Genomic DNA, 18,015 nt, shown 5'->3' with positions numbered 1-18,015 from the left:
GGGATATTTAGCTGAAAGCCAAGTTGATGCAACATTGCTTTACTTGTGTGTTTGGCTTCTTGGAGATGTTTGGAAGGCTGGATGCACTGGGTCACTTTTGGTCTCAGCGATCTTTAAATTTTTTGTTACAAATTATGTTAGATACAGATGAAGTAAATTCGCAGATCTGCTATTCCAGTAAATTTTCCTAGTGATGTTATTGAATATAGCTGATTTATCCCTATTGTGTTGGGTTGTTTAATCAAAAGATTTTGGTCATTTAAGGTTGTACAGTAGGGATTCTAAGGTTTTTGTCTTGATCTCACTAGCTTTTATCCTTATAGATGCTACAATCTAGTTGTTCCCGGTGAGTTCAATGTGTTTCTTGTTTGCGGGTGGGGAGCAGGGTGGGCGTGATGGAATTCTACATGTCACTGATACCAGGAAGTTTTTGTCTTTCTTTGGCTTATTTCACATAGCATAATATTCATTCAGGTTGTAGCACATGACAGGATTTCCTTCTTTTCTAAGGCTGAACAATATTCCATTATATAAATATACTACACACACACATATATATACACTATATCTTCATCTGTTAACAGACATTTAATTTGTTTCCACATCTTGATTACTGTTGAATAATGCTGCAATGAACATGGAAGTACAGATACCATTTTGAATAATGATTTCATTTTCATCTTCCTTGGATCTATGTGTCAAGAGGTGGATTGCTCCATCATGTGTTAGTTCTATTTTCAATTTCTTGAGGAGCCTCTATTCTGTTCTCCATAATGGCTGTACCAGGTTACATCCCCATCAGCAGTGCACAAGAGTTCTCTTTTCTTCACATCCTTGCCAATTTGTTTACCTTTTGACTTTCTGATGATAAACATCCTCACAGGTGTTAGGCTTTTATTTTTGAGTTTACCTGATGATTAGTGATGTTGAGCACTTTTTCTAGTATGTGTTGGCCATTTATGTGTCTTTTCTTGAAAAAATGTCTGTTCAGATCCTTTGCCCAGTTTTAAGTTGAGTTATTTGGGTTTGTTTTGTTGTTGTTGAGCTGTATGGACTCTGTATATTTTGAGTATTAATCCCCGTCAGATGTGTGGTTGACAAACATTTTCCCCTGTTCCACAAGTTGCATTTTGGTGATTGTTTCCTTTACTGTGCGGAAGCATTTTAGTTTGTTGTACTCCCACTTAATGTTTGCTTTGTCAAATCCAAAAAATCTTTCCCAAGACCACTGTCAAGGAGATTACCCCCATGATTTCTCTAGGAGTTTATGATACACAACTGTATATTTCTGCCTTAGATTCATCAAACATTAACATTTTGTCATCTCTTTTTCCTTTTCTCTCTATTACACACACATATACACAGTTTTTATATAAACCACTTGAAAGTAAGTTTCAAACTTCAAATACTTTATCCTAAATATTTCAACGTGCATTCCCCACTAAATAAGACCATTAGCAATAATTCCATATCATCCAATATTTAAAACAAAATTTAAAATTCTACCAGTTGTCTTAAAATTATCTTTTTGAACTGAGATTTAATCAAGATTCACACATTGTGTTTGGTTATTATGTCTTTTAAGTCTCTAAAATTTTTAGGAAATCCTCCATCCTTTTTATGACATTCCAATTTTGAGGAGTCTAGGATAGTAGACATAGACCATATGCCATATCCTGAATGTGTTTGATTAATTTATTATAGTGTCATTTCTATAACTTGGAATTAGGGCTAAAGACTTAATTAGATTCTTATGTCTATAAGTGATCACATATATTATAAGTGGTTGTACTTCATAATGTAACACATATATAATGTATATATTGGAAAACTCAGCAGTGGCCACAGGACTGGAAAAGGTTAGTTTTCATTCCAATCCCAAAGAAAGGCAATGCCAAAGAATATTCACACTACTGCACAATTGCACTCATCTCACACACTAGCAAAGTAATGCTCAAAATTCTCCAAGCCAGGCTTCCACAGTGAACTGTGAACTTCAGAGGTTCAAGCTGGTTTTAGAAAAGGCAGAGGAACCAGAGATCAAATTGCCAACATTTGCTGGATCATCGAAAAAGCAAGAGAGTTCCAGAAAAATATCTATTTCTGCTTTATTGACTATGCCAAAGCTTTTGACTGTGTGGATCACAACAAACTGTGGAAAATTCTGAAAGAGATGGGAATAACAGACCACCTGACCTGCCTCCTGAGAAACCTATATGCAGGTCAGGAAGCAACAGTTAGAACTGGACATGGAACAACAGACTGGTTCCAAATAGGAAAAGGAGTACGTCAAGGCTGTGTATTGTCACCCTGCTTATTTAACTTATATGCAGAGTATATCATGAGAAACGCTGGGCTGGCGGAAGCACAAGCTGGAATCAAGATTGCCAGGAGAAATATCAATAACCTCAGATATGCAGATAACACCATCCTTATAGCAGAAAGCAAAGAACTAAAGAGCCTCTTGATGAAAGTGAAAGAGGAGAGTGGAAAAGTTGGCTTAAAGCTTAACATTCAGAAAACTAAGATCATGGCATCTGGTCCCATCACTTCATGGCAAATAGTTGGGGAAACAATGAAAACAGTGAGAGACTTTATTTGTGGGGGCTCCGAAATCACTGCAGATGGTAACTGCAGCCATGAAATTAAAAGATGATTGCTCCTTGGAAGAAAAGCTGTGACCAACCTAAACAGCATATTAAATTAAAAAGCAGAGACATTCCTTTGCCAGCAAAGGTCTGTCTAGTCAAAGCTATGGTTTTTCCAGTGGTCATGTATGGATGTGAGTTGGGCTATAAAGAAAGCTGAGCACCAAAGAATTAATGCTTTTGAACTGTGGTGTCGGAAAAGACTCTTGAGAGTCACTTAGACTGCAAGGAGATCCAACAAGTCCATCCTAAAGGAAATCAGTCCTGAATATTCATTGGAAGGACTGATGCTAAAGATGAAACCCCAATACTGCGGGCACATGATGTGAAGAACTGACTCATTGGAAAAGACCCTGATGCTGGGAAAGGTTGAAGGCTGATAGAGAAGGGGACGACAGAGGATGAGATGGTTGTATGGCATCACTGACTCAATGGACATGAGTTTGAGTAAACTCTGGGAGTTGGTGATCGACAGGGAGGCCTAGCGTGCTGCAGTCCATGGGGTCCCAAAGAGTTGGACATGACTGAGTGACTGGACTAATCTAAATGAACTTTGGGAGAGCTAAATGTGAATTGTTTGTCTTTATTTCTGTCAACCTTATTTAAAAGAACCCCTCAGCATCACTTTTTATGCCCTAACTCAGATTTATTTTTGTTTATAGCACTTACCACATCCAACATTGTAATAAATATTACTTTGTTGACTTTTTACATTGTCTGCCTTTCCAACTAAGGCAGTAACTTCTATCTTGTCCACCGCTATATCCCCGGAGCCCATAATAAATTATGGTACATAGTAGAGCTCAGTAAATATTATTTAATAATTGAATAACAAATGATCAAGCCTCACTCCCTACTGCTGCACTTTCTGGTTCACATGACAGAAACATTTTCCCTCTTACTTTTGATTTAATGGCCTAGTAAGCTGGATGTAATTTTTTTTATCATGTGCAGTCCCCACTCAAGGCATATAGGGTGTTATTGGATATGTGACCTTGCTTTTACAGTCCTATAATAAATGTTATTTCTTCTGAACACCACACGGTGGAGCCAGTTGTGTGGGGAATGTAAATGCAGAACTTGCAGTAAGTTTGATAGGGCCGGAAGTCACTGAAAAATAGAATTGCTTAGTTTCAGTTCAGTTCAGTCATCAGTTGTGTCCAACTCTTTTTCAACTCCATGGACCACAGCACGCCAGGCCTCCCTGTCCATCACCAACTCCCTGAGTCCACCCAAACTCATGTCCATTGAGTCGGTGATGCCATCCAACCATCTCATCCTCTGTCATCTCCTTCTCCTCCTGCCTTCAACCTTTCCCAGCATCAGGGTCTTTTCAAATGAGCCAGCTCTTTGCATTAGGTGGCCAAAGTATTGGACTTTCAGCTTCAGCATCAGTCCTTCCAATGAATATTCAGGACTGATCTCCTTTAGAATGGACTGGCTGGACCTCCTTGCAGTCCAAGGTACGCTCACGAGTCTTCTCCAACAACACAGTTCAAAAGCATCAATTCTTTGGCGCTCAGCTTTCTTTATAGTCCAACTCTCACATCCATACATGACTACTGGAAAAACCAGAGCCTTGACTAGACAGACCTTTGTTGGCAAAGTAAAGTCTCTGCTTTTTAATATGCTGTCTAGGTTGGTCATAACTTTCCTTCCAAGGAGTAAGCGTCTTTTAATTTCACGGCTGCAGTCACCATCTGCAGTGATTTTGGAGCCCCCCAAAATAAAGTCAGCCACTGTTTCCCCATCTATTTGCCATGAAGTGATAGGACCAGATGCCATGATCTTATTTTTCTGAATGTTGAGCTTTAGGCCAACTTTTTCACTCTCCTCTTTCACTTTCATCAAGAGGCTTTTTAGTTCCTCTTCACTTTCTGCCATAAGGATGGTGTCATCTGCATATCTGAGGTTATTGAAATTTCTCCCGGCAATCTTGATTCCAGCTTGTGCTTCATCCAGTCCAGCATTTCTCATGATGTACTCTGCATATAAGTTAAATAAGCAGGGTGACAATATACAGCCTTGACGTACTCCTTTTCCTATTTGGAACCAGTCTGTTGTTCCATGTCCAGTTCTAACTGTTGCTTCCTGACCTGCATATAGGTTTCTCAGGAGGCAGGTCAGGTGGTCTGTTATTCCCATCTCTTTCAGAATTTTCCACAGTTTGTTGTGACCCACACAGTCAAAAGCTTTGGCATAGTCAATAAAGCAGAAATAGATATTTTTCTGGAACTCTCTTGCTTTTTCGACGATCCAGCAAATGTTGGCAATTTGATCTCTGGTTCCTCTGCCTTTTCTAAAACCAGCTTGAACCTCTGGAAGTTCATGGTTCATGTACTGTTGATGCCTGGCTTGGAGAATTTTGAGCATTACTTTGCTAGCGTGTGAGATGAGTGCAATTGTGCAGTAGTTTGAGCATTCTTTGGCATTGCCTTTCTTTGGGATTGCTTGGTTTTGATAGATTTTTGTAGCTAGATATGTTAAGGCAACTTCTCAACAAAAAAGTTTTTTGAACCTGTTGATGTTAAAAGGATGAGTCACCTCAGAGGGAACTGTTGCTCACATGTCTTCTCTGATGGCTGGAACCATAGATAATATCATTCAGTTCCTCTGTGATTACTGCCATCCCCAGACTCTTTTCCTGGATGGTATAATGCATTAATCAGAATATAGATTATGCTGCAGAAACAATCTTCAGATCTCAGTGGATTGAAACAAAAAAGGGTATATTTCTTGTTCAAACTACATGTCCAACAAGAGACACTTAGGGACACTGCTCAGCGGTTGGCATTACCTGCCCTCCTGGACACAGCTGATGGGCAGCCACTACCTGATACTATGGCAAGTGAAAAATACAACTGTGAAGGGTCTCACATGAGCAATATATGCCAAACTTGGAAGTGACGCCGTTCACTGGCCAGAACTCAGACATACTCAGCCACAGAGAGCGAGGAAGTACAACTCTTATCACGTGGCTGGAAGGCAGAGTGAGAGAAGTATTTGGTGAGAGGCAGTTGGCTTTGAGGAACTACTCTTGTTTCAGCCCTAGGGAGGGCTACTGTAAAGCCATCAGCAGACACTGTTACATCAGAGAGATCAGCAGGCTCAAGAGATAGAGAGACATCCCAGATGTTTTGATGATACAAACAGAATCAGTGATGCGCTGCTATAGGACCCATAAGGTGAGGTACTCTCTCTGTTACTGTTCACCAATGATTTCAGCTGTCTTAGACCAGTTTTAAGTGAAAAAAAGCCACCAAAACCCGAATTCCACTCTCTTCATTTGATTAGATCTGCCAAGGTGCATTAAAATACCCCTTAGACTAAGTCAAAATTAGTCAGCTAAGACTTTATATAATGTCAATCTCATTATAAATTGCTTATTGTTTCAAACTGATAATTTTAAGAAGCTTAGATAAAATACAACTTTATGAAAGTATTAATCTTGTTCATTCAGTCTCACAATGTGGGTACATTATGCAAATATTGGTGGGCCATTTAGGATTAATTCTGACTGCATTAAATGAAAACTTTAAAGTCATATAAAAAGTAATATAGAAACAGCTTTCTCTTACACATAACAGAAGTCCAGAGACAAGATATTTTGGGCTAGTATGCCAACCCCACAAAGTCCTTGGAGATCTAGACTCTTTCTAGTCACCACACCTTCCTTAGAGTATGACTCTGTCCTCATAGCACACAATGGCTGGTAGAGCTCCAACCATCATTTCCAAATTCCAGGTGACAGAATGGGGGGAAAGAATGAGCAAAGTGTATACATTACCTGTCTTTTAAGATGCTTTCCAAGAGGTTACACAAAACACTGCCACTTCATTTCATTGGCTAGGAGTTAGTCATATGGCCATACAGAAGTCATATGGCTTCTGGGAAATACATAGTCTTTTAGCTGGGTATCATTTATTGCCCTGAATAAAACTAGGGGTCCTAAGATTAAGGAAGAGGAAAAGACAATCAGCAATTTGTCGGAATTGGGTTACTTGAGTCGTAAACCAGTGCTGACTCTGGTAATTAGCCGACTGGCTTGCTTTGCCAGCTTCACTGAGAACCATCTGTAAGAGCCCATGTGTTTTCTAATGGGTCTGGTAAAAAGTCCTAAACATGGCCAGCAAGTTTTGAAACTAAATGTAACAGAGCACAGGAGAAGACTTGTGAGTCCAGAGCTGTTTAAGGATGCTTCAAACAATAAGTCCAGACCTCAGGGGGCTCAATCCCTGCTATTTACACCAAACACACACATTCCTGCCCTGAGGATCCCGGTATAGTTTATCCCATCTTCAAAAACAAAAACCTCCTCCTGCCTACTCCTCCCCCTTCCTTTTGATAAACCAATCAGTCTATTAGACATTCTATCAAAATTTACTTCCTTTACTTGCTTAATAAACTACAACTGTGGCTCAGCAATATATGAGAAATCCACCAGACACAGAGGAAAAATCAGATAATTGGCTCCTTTTACAGGCCTTTCCTTAGCCTCTGATGTTGGGTGGGCAGAAGAGCTATGGACAAGGCTGGCAAGATGTCTAGCCCTTCTCCCTGCCTCCTCTCCTGGCCTTATTGATTCTCAAACTACGCTTTGCAGTATTGCATTCTACTCCGGGCCACTGACAGGCTCCAAAGGAGTAGAATGGAACTGTGTCCTGGCCTCCTTCCTCCGAAACTTCCTCTTACTGCATCTGAACAAGCCCCCTGCAACAGAGAACAGGAAGAGGCAACATGGTTTATCTCAAACCGGAAGTAACCAAATCCAATAACTGACCTTGTTAACTACTTTGTTGCTAAGGAAGAGACTCCCCGTTACTGCTTCCTAAAAGAAAGAACAACAGTTTAAAAACCAACTTAAAATGTATATCACATAGCAAATCACATATTTTAGTTACTGTCACGTACTTTGAGGCAATATGTTTTCCTAGGGAGTAAGCATATCAGGAAGTAGGACTGTCAAAAGGAAATCACCTGTGGTCTCTTCCTGGAATTTTCTTTGACTCTCGACCTCCCTCCCCACCACTACTCTCTAACTGCCCATTCTTTCTGGCCTCAGTCACATCACGTCGCTGCCTTGATACCTTTGCAGGGACTGTCCCTTTGCCAGCCAGGCTCTTTGCTTAGATCTTCGCTGTCTGATCACTTCCTGTCCTTCAAGTCCAGTTTAAATGCCACCTCCTCTAAGAAAACATTCTTCTCATCCACTTTAAGGAGCTCAACCCCATCACTCTCTGCCACTGTTTACTTCTATCACAGCATTTATGGTCATCTAAGAGTTTCTTGTTTATGTACTTGGTTATTGCCTGGCCCTCCTCCATTAGGATGGGGTTTCCAGTTTCCACCTAATACCCCATTCTATCTGACAAACTATTTTTCACCTCACTGGTGTTCAGAGTAGGGCAGAGTTTTTCAGTCTTGACAATATTAACATTTAAAGCCACTTGATTTTTTGTTGAGGGACCTGTGCATTGTAGGATGTTTAACAATATTGCCAGCCTCTACCCATTAGATGGTCCCTAGTTGTGAGAACCAAAAATGTCTCTAGACTTGGCCAAAACTTCCCTGGGGAACAAAATTGCCTTTAATTGAGGAATGATGGTTTAGGTTGCTGGCTGTGTTGTTGCGTTAGTGTTCAGAAAGCAACATTTTCTCGAAGTAATAACATCTGTCATTTATTGAATATCTACAGATATTGGGCACTGTTCTATGGGTTTTACCTTTGATCTTTACAACAACTCTTGTAATAGGTACTGTTACTATCCTTCTTTCCCAGATAGGGAAAACGAGGCACAGATGATTGATAAACTTGTCTAAGTTCATGCTGTTAGTGTGAAGCCCAGGGCTCAAACCTGACACCCGGATCCACAACTCTGTGCTAACTGTGGTGGGTGCCCGGGGCCGGACTCTCCCGGCCTCAGATTGCAAAAACTGGGCGTCAGACTGGCTACCCATCCCCCCAAACCCACCCAGCCATTCATTCAGAGTGACCATGAGCAAGTGACAGCTCTCCAAGACTCTGTAAATAATAATAGTAACTTCATGCAGGATTGCTTTAGGAATTGACAGTAATAGCACACGTGAAAATTCTTATCCTGGTTTCTGGCACATCCTAAGTCCTGCATTCATATCTCCTCTCCTTCCTTTGCCCTTGGCTCCAAGCACTGAAACCAGGCTTTAAGTACCCTGGTCAGACAAGCCCCGGGGGAAATCTAGCCTTTAAGCAATCTGCAGAGTTTGTTCTTGACCGGGAGAGGAGAAAGAAGCAGCCTTAGAAACAGCGGTCCAGGCTGGCATCTCCACCTCTGCTAATGACCAACAGCATAAACCTCAGCACTTTCCCATTAAGCCAGATGGGACTTTTAAATCTGTACTGATTAGATACCCCAGGGCCTGGCTGACAAGGAGCCTTCCGCGCTCCATTTCTTAATGTGAGTCAGTGAATTAATTGCCTGACCTATTGTTTTCGAACACTGCCAACTGAGTTTTCGGATGGATGGCCGCCGCGTTTTGGCCAGCAGGGGGCCTCCTTTGCTAACGTAACTGAATTGGCGCCTGCGCTTGCTGGCAGAGTCCCACCACAATTTGGGTACCTTTGAAGTCTGCTCAGAATAGAGGTTCGAAATATGGGGTCCACCGACTCCTAGGAAGAGAATTTTGTGAACTTGGATAAGAAAAAAAAAAAAAAAAACTATGTGTATATTTCCACTTAACCCCAACTGAAAGTTAGCATTTCTTCAATTATGAACGTAGACACTAAACCACCGAAATTTGTCAAACTCTCTACAGTTGCTGCAGAGATCTTGAAATATTGGTTAAATTCCCCCTAACTTCAAAAAATTACAGTAGCTATAAGACCTGTTCCTAGAACTTGTGATTAATGCATTGAGAAAAAAAGCACATATCATAAATTGGTTGTTTGGGTTGGTGTTTTAATAACTGTCTTTTGATTTCATTGTTTGCTTTGCCCTTTTTTATTATTTTATTTAAAACGTTATTCTGAGAAGTAGCCCATGGACTCAGACCGTCAAAGTGTTCATGCTACAAAAAAGCAGACACCTGGCTGACAGTCTACAAGGCTTTCTCTGGAGGAAAGGAGTTAGTCTTCAAGAGAGTCTATAGGCTTAAATAATTTTTTGGTCATGACTCACCTCTTGCACTTCGATCTCTTCCAGTGACATAAACATGTATCACAGTTCTAGCAAAACTGTTAGCTACAGTGTTTGGTGGTGGTTTATCGCTCAGTCGTGTCCAACTCTTGCAACCCCATGGACTGTAGCCCGCCAAGCTCCTCTGTTCATGGGATTCTCCAGGCAAGAATACTGGAGTGGATTGCCATTTCCTTCTCCAGGGAATCTTCCTGACCCAGGAATCTGACCCAAGCTACAGTGCTTGGTGGTGTATAATTTATATCAGGGTGAAACTTTGGTGTCTTCAGAATGGCACTGATAAATTTTAGAGCATCCGGGATGCCTGTCATTCTGGCCTTGGGGCGGAAGAGGCCGAGCTTCTCCAGCTGCCTTTGACTTCATGTGTTGTTACGCTTGGCTCATTTCCAGGGCTCAGGAATCTTCTGAAATAACAGAAGTTTCTCCCCACACTCAGCACTGAGATCCACTTACTTTTCAGGGAGGAGGCCTCTACGCTCGGTGAGTCTTGCTTCCAGAGGCAATTCTTCTCCTACACCCATATGAAAAATTCTGAAGTACCTGTACCAGAGGGGCTTCCCAGGTGGCTCCGTGGTAAAGAATAATCTGCCTGGCAATGCAGGAGACACAGGAGATGAGGGTTCGTTCCTTGGGTCAGGAAGATTCCCCTGGAGTAGGAAATGGCAAACCTGCTCCAGTATTCTTGCCTAGAAAATTCCATGGACAGAGGAGCCTGGTGGGCTATAGTCCATGGGTTCACAAGAGTCAGACATGTCTGAACAAGCAGGCATCTGTACCAGGAGAGGAAGAAGTGAGCATGTAGAGAATTTTTTCCCCAGATTCTTCAGTTTCTTTTCCCTCAGGGCAGTGAGACCACAACGGGGAGATGGCCAGGCTGGGTCGGGCTCACATGTCCAGTTTTCCTACTTCACGCCCAGTGTATCCAGAGTGAGTGAGTGAAAGTAGCTCAGTTGTGTCTGATTCTTTGCAACCCCATGGACTATAGAGACCATAGAATTTTCCAGGCTAGAATACTGGAGTGGGTAGCCTTTGCCTCCTCCAGGGGATCTTCCCAAGCCAGGGATCGAACCCAGGTCTCCCACATTACGGGCGGATGCTTTACCAGCTGAGCCTCAGGGGAAGCCCGTGTGGGCACTGGAGCAAATTAGGTCATGAGTGTCCGCTCAGCACTTTCTCCTCCCGTTTTCCAAACCTCCTGCTTTTTCTCCGCTGCCCCTTTCCTTGCCACTCCTCAGACCTGTCCTTTCATTCCCAAATCAACCCTTTTCCATTATTGCCCAGAAGGCAATGATGAGACCAGCTGCAGCAGTAATAACAAAAAATAAAAATCATCCCTGTATTTATTAAAGACCTATAACATGCAGGTATTAAACGAGGCGCTTTAACTGCACCCTTCTCATTCAATCCCCTAAACAGTTATCATGGGTTGGTAGTGCCCCCACAAGAATTTATGTCCATCTGGCCTTCAGAATTTGGTCTTATTTGGTAATAGGGTCTTCTGCAGATGTAATTAGTTAAGGATCAAGATGAGATCATCCCAGGTTAGCCATGACCCTAAATCTAATGACTCATGTCCTTATAAGAAGAGGGGAGAACAGAGACACAGAGAGATGTGAAGAGATGGCAGGGGTTGCAGTGATCCTGCCATCACCAAGAAATGTCAGGGGCTGAGGCAAGGAAGGATTCTTCCCTAGACTCTTCAGAGAGAACTTAGCCTCCTTGATATCTTGATTTCAGTCTCCTGGCCTCCAGAACTATGACAGAAAAAGTGTCTGTTATTCTGAGCCCCCTAGTTTGTGGTACTTGTTATGAAAGCCTTTGAAAACTGACGCACCAGCCAATGAAATGGGTATTATTGCCCTGATTTGTCAAATGAAGAAACAGGCTCAAAGTTACTTGCATAGATTTGCACAGTCAGTGGAGGACCTGGGATTTGAACCCCAGGTAACAAAATGCCAAAGCCTCCCAACCTCCTTCCAGTAGCGTTGGATTCAGTTGGCTGTTGACCTTGATGGTTGAATGCAGTCATTCATCTTGAGTTTGGAGGCAGCCCTGGGGCACCAGCTGTGGGAAGTGTGCTGTAACCGGGAGGAGAGGATTCCCGGAGGACTTCTGCCCCATCTGGGGAGGGAAGGTGAGAATCAGGAGCAAGCGCTCCATCCTCTTATTGCTTAATTACTCTTGGAGTAAATCACATGGAACCTGCATTCCAGGACCATCCCTCTTGGAGGTTGTCTCTCCTCCCATCCTTTTCATTTCTATCTAAACTATTTTAGGGGTTTCTACAAATGTTCAAATGAGGAATCAAATCTCTCTCTGAGGCAGACCTCTTGTTATGGCAGGCAACCCTCATTTCCCAGAAGATTAGGGTCCAAAAGACTATTAGGAATTTTTTTTTTTTTAATGATAAAAGTGGCACCAATCAAGGGTTGGTGAGCAGAGGGGGCTTGATTTTGCCCACATGCACAACTTTTTTCATAGGAACATTTCTAAGAAGATAGGTATCTGCCCTTATAAAAATCACTGAATTCCTGAGGTTCTTAAAGATTTTGCCATATTCTACATACCAGGCTCTGTAGGGTGGTGTGAAGTTCCTAGGGACAATAGATGCCTGTGGACCCTGGATGGTGTCAGCATGGTACGTGGCTGGTCTGTGACTTGCTACGGTGATGCTGACAGGGATTCACTGAAGTCAGGTCACTCAGCTGACTCAGCTGGGAGTTTATCAATGTCCATCCCTTGGCTTGTCAAGAGTTACAAGGTTATATACACTGACAGGAGAGTTTTTATTTAAAAAAAAAATAGGATTTTTGAAGACAAGGTCAATTTTAGTCTTAACAGTCCTGATACTGTCACTTTAGGTAAAACTCATCACAAGTTCAAATCCCAGTTCAGTTCTTATCAGGTGGGTGTCCTCAGGCAAGCTTCCCTGGGTTCTGAACCTTTCCGCTGTGAAAATACTAACCTTTCTCAAAGGCTTGTGGTAGACTGAAAGTCTAAAAGTCAAACAGAATATTAAAAAATGAGGAAAAGAGAAGTAATAAAAAGTGTGTGTCATCCCTTTCCCAATATAACACAGTTAGATGTGGATATGATCTTGGAGCTAATTGCTGAAAGCAAGAAATGTGTTACCCTAAATGATTTTTGATTCCCTTCCTTTTATTGCCCATCTAATTCTTAGAGAATAGATGATGGAGAATAATAACCTGTGTTGAGTTGGCAATTTTTGTACTTCTGTACAGTGAGTGGGCTATTATCAAACTTGTGAGATCAGGGGGTCTGCAAATGTGTAAAATGAGTTTTTCTAGTTGGGTTTTAGCCAGAACCCTTGAGCTGTTTAATTATAGAATCCCAGTGTCTGCAGAAACTGGGATCAATGTCAGCTGATCCAACCTACCCATATGACAGACAGAGAAATGGAGGCCAGAGAGCCCCCTGGATTCATTATTCTCATATGTAAGTTGAGGGTGACAGTCCTTACTTCAGACGGTTTTTCTCTATTTTAATAATGTAGAATGGTGTCTGGCGTGTAATATAAATGTTTGAGAGACAGTGATGCTTGGTGATAAAGAGAAAATTTGTGTATCAGGCTGCTGGGTTCAATCTCTGGCCTTTTCCTCACTATTTTGTGACCTTGGGTGAAGTAGCTAAAGTCCCTTCTCTCATAGAACTGTTGCAAGGATTAAATTAATTAATATACATAAAACAGTGCCTGACACATGGTGAGCACCATTCAGGAATTAATTTTTATTATTGTTATTTTTAAAGAGATTATGTGGTTTACATAAGACTGCCCACTCAGTAGCAGAGCCAAAAAGAGAATTTAAAAAATGTTGGCTCCTAGCAGTGTGTGCTCTACCAAACTAATGTTCCTCTCCAAGGAAACTGGTTTTGTGTAAGCAGAGGGAACATTTATAACCTCTTTGAGGCCATTTCTGACTCCTATGATTATGATAGAGCTGAATTGTTTATTTCATCCCCCAGGATCAGAGTTTGCAGCACAGCTTAATCGATAAACTGTAAATAGGTTCATTAATAAGCTAGGCACATGCCCTGAGACTGAGAAAGAACCTCAGCCACTTGTCTCCATGAGGGGGCGCCAAAGGGAGACAGAAAGATGGAAGGAAGAGGAAGAACTAGCTGCTTCCTGTTTCCCTCCTGTTCCTGCGGGTGTTGCCCAGCAGGGGCCCTTCGCCGGAACCCCTCCCCCGAGGTTGCTGATTCCAGTTTGCACTTATCCCAGTCTTTGCAGATACCCACTTGTCAGAGATCTGCCTCTGTCCTCTGCGGTCCTGAGGCCGTAGCACCAGCTAAACTCCCTTCCAAACTCCTAAAACCTAACAATCCCAACCTCCTCTCTGTTCCCCAGCCCTAGGTGCTGGCTGCTTTGTACAGCTATTTCTCCTGTGATATTTCAGGGTTCCCCTTTTACTTTTTCCATTCTTTAATGCCGAGTTTAAATTCTTTATATGAAATGCCCACTGTTAGGATAATTGGGGTGATTTATTTCTTGTGACTGAGACTCTGGCTGATACACACATGAATATGCATATTCATATTCATGAATATGAATATAAAAATAATCCACAAATAGAGTCAAGTCAAACGTCCTTAAACATCTCCTCTCTTTCTCTTTTCACACCCCATTCTGAATGGGGTGACATAAATAAGATCTTGTTCAGGTTTACTCAATTACTTAGTTACTTCATTCCCTAGAGGAAAATACAATTATTAACAGGTGTCTGTCACTCTAGAACTTTAAAAAATGCATTTACACACACACACACACACACACACACACACTCATCTATTGTATAGTATGATCACTTAATGAAAGCATAATGAAATAATGTAGCATAAATATAACCATATATTAGCATTTAAAAGTCCTTTCTTTTCTAAGAAAATTGGTCTCTTCCATTTTAAAACCTTAATAAGATTAGACCTCAATTCTCTAATTTTAATCTGTTCCTGCTTCTTTTCATCACTCAAAATTACATACTCACCTTTTAGTTCTTTCATTTTTTCCTTTGCTCTTGACATAACTTATGCCAAGTATATAGTAATGGGACAGGAAGCAGTAGCTATTATTGTTACCACAACAGAACCCCACTGCACAACTCTCCTAGGATAATAAGATGCAATGAGTTTATTATGAGATGCTGTGTGTACTTCATCAACCGATCTATAACTCATTTTAAAGTTAACTCTTTTACCAAAGGAGTAACTTCTTTACCAAAAATTACAGTGAGAGGTATTAAGGAAAAGCAGAAAACATGCATATTGATCCTTCTTTTAAATTTCTTATGATAGAGTTTGCTTCCCCTTCCTGGCAGTTAAACAGCGTCGAATGAACGTGAAAGCCGAGGTGGAAGAGCTCAGAACAGGAAGAAATTGCTTCCAATGAAGACGCCAGCAAGGCTTTCCAGAGAAGACGGAATTTGGGCTGAATCTTGGTGGAGCACTTGGACTTGAAATAACAGAAGCAAAAAGCCAGGAAGGACATTGAGAGGTCTGAGCTATGTGACCCAGATTCTCTATTACAGTTAAACAAGTTGCTTTCTATATTGTGGAGCAGGATTATACAAAATTCACTGATGAGGTAGGTCCATGAGGGGAAGTTTAAAACTAAGGGTGGACTCAAGGAGAAAAATGTTTGTTTCTCTAGTTTATACTGTCATTTACAAGATGCTGTAAAATTCATGCTCTTCTTTCTTTATCCTTTCCGCAGCTCTGACAATTCCTCTTTCCCATTCAATATTCCTCAAGACTCCTCTTCCCTCCTCAAAAACCCCAAACCCTCCCCCAACAAACAAACAAGAAAAATATTTTTAATTTCTTTTTTTTTATTCACCTGAATTTGCAGACCCTGGTCTTACATTCAAGTTAAGCAGCCCTGTTGCATTATCATTGGTAATCCCTTTAGATTTTCCCTTAACATCTCAATGAAATTCTCTCATAAATCCCCTTCTTTGCTGACCAAGTGCTGTGCAGTTGCTGATTTTGCAAGATACGTGCTAATGTAAAGAATGTCTCCTTTGAGTCTCTTTATCATTTGGTTGCTTCCTGCTCCATCTTCTCCATATTTATGTCCTTATCAAAGCTGCACACAGTATTTCAAATGAGCCTCAGTGTTCTTCCTGCCATGCCAAAATATTGACTGTAATCCGATAGTTGATTTCAAAATTGGTTTGGGAGCTTCTTTTTCTCCTTGTGGTCAAAATAGCTTGCCTTGTAAATGCCAGAATATATTTTTTGCAGATTAGGATTTTTTTTTTTTTAAACAAGGGACAACATCGAATGCTTTCCGGAAAGGTGTTTGAATTCTTTGGATAGCCTGCTTCAGCCATTAACATTTTCCTTTGCAGTTTAACCTCACGGATTTGCAGGACAGTTTCCCTGCTGAAAATTTCTGCTGATTTCTTTGTAATTAAACATAACTTTCTTAGCAATTCTTACATTCAAGCTATGGCTTAGAGCTTCAAAACACTTTTCCCTCGCTGTTGAAATCATGAAGTATGTGGTCTCCCACATCTTTTCTAAAAGCCTCTCTTAATAGAGAAGAAGCCTTCACAGCTTCTGTCCTATTCAGCTGTTGCCACTGATAATTTCAAAGACATATTCACAGACTCGGCTCTGCATCAGGCAGCTGTTCTGTGGTTACTGCGTGTTTGTGTAAGGACTGGTGGCTCCGTATCTCCTTTCAAGTTCCCACTTGCTTGTAGAATTGTCTGTTTGAGAAAGGCTTTCTGCTCTCTCTCCAGCACAGCATGTTTCCTGTTTTCCTTGGGCGGGCTCTGTCCTGTAATCATTTTTCCATCCTAGTTCCTTCTAGGCTGATTTACTTAACTGTTTTGCTGCCTTCTCTGTGTCAAAATTTGCATTTCTGCAGTAAGACTTGGGGTGTTTATTCAAGTAAGTATAGCATGTTTCACTTCTGTCTCATTCCTGTCATTTCCCTTTACCCCATTTATCTCGACACGTGCCACATCCTTCCAGACCTGAGACCTGAAACCTCAGTTCTGCTTTTCTAAGTGCTTGGATTGACATCAAGATGATTTATAAAGCGTTTTCCTCCCAGGACCACGGGCCAGTGACACCATCAGGTTGGCAGCTTCTGAACTGTCTACCTGGACTTGCCTATTGATGACGGCCCCTGCCTGATGCTGCTCATCCCGTGTGCCATCCAGGAAGCCCTGGTTTATAAGCCAGTCATTTACCATGAGCTTCATTTCAGTCATCATTGCATGATGTGCCTTTGGCACATTTTGGATTCACATTCATAGACTGCAGTCACCCGTAATTAAATTCTACCTCTGTTGCATGAATTATTTTATCTGGTCATTTAATTCACCTCCTTCTTCTTTTGGAAATCTCTGGTGAGCTTCAGGCTTCATCCAGTGGATCTTTTGTCTATCTCTGAAGCTGAAGCTAGATTGATTACACATTGTAGCCTTTGAATACTTTGTGCTAGTCCTCACACCAGGAATAAAAAGCAACCTACTACCAATCTACTCTTCTAGTTTCTTTTTGTGTGTGTGTGGTACCCAAGATTTGATGGCAATTCTCTTGAAGATGACTAACTGTTCCTCTAGACTGGTGGTTCTCAACTGGGATGATTTTGTTCCCTGGGGACATTTAGCAATTTCTGGAGACATTTTTGTTGTTTACCACTGATAATAGGGCAATATTGACATCTAATGTGTATTGAAGCCAAGGATGCTACTAAATGTCCAACAAAGCATATGAAAGCTCCTCACAATAATGGCTGTTCAGCCCCAAATTTCAATAGTATGGAGGCTGAGAAACACTGCACTAGACTGCATGATTCTAGATGTACTTAAAATATGATGGTGATATATCTTGACACATCCCTTCCTAAACCCCTGATACCTGTTCTCTGGGTTCAGCCACCAGCAGGCTGTCCTTTGATAACACATGTATGTGGTCAACTCCAGATAAAATATGGATTATGCACCTGAATGATTGAGGTTACATGTGCAGAGCCCAGATTTGCTTTTAATCATTGCTACTTTCTTAATTTGGCTACACATGATTCTTTTACCTGGAAGAGAAATGATAGAGTCAGCCAGTGTAAATTTCATTCATTCATTCCCAAATATTTTCGGGGTGACTATGACGACCAGCAGTGTGCTGGCCGCTGGGGAATAGTGATGAACAACAGTTGCAGCATG

General features: G+C 41.4%; 1 long non-coding RNA gene across 1 annotated transcript; it reads left to right on the top strand.

The window, feature by feature from the left end:
- The first annotated feature begins 10,158 nt into the window (after window positions 1–10,158).
- On the top strand, window positions 10,159–17,330 carry LOC122426858. The gene is made up of 2 exons (XR_006265251.1): window positions 10,159–10,300; window positions 15,157–17,330. It is a non-coding gene; the product is annotated as an uncharacterized LOC122426858 (long non-coding RNA).
- Window positions 17,331–18,015: the final 685 nt, after the last annotated feature.

This window comes from Cervus canadensis, chromosome 24, assembly GCF_019320065.1.
Source record: "Cervus canadensis isolate Bull #8, Minnesota chromosome 24, ASM1932006v1, whole genome shotgun sequence".
Lineage (NCBI taxonomy): Eukaryota > Metazoa > Chordata > Mammalia > Artiodactyla > Cervidae > Cervus > Cervus canadensis.
The sequence above is the reverse complement of the archived record's forward strand: the minus strand, read 5'-3'. Positions and strand labels throughout refer to the sequence as shown.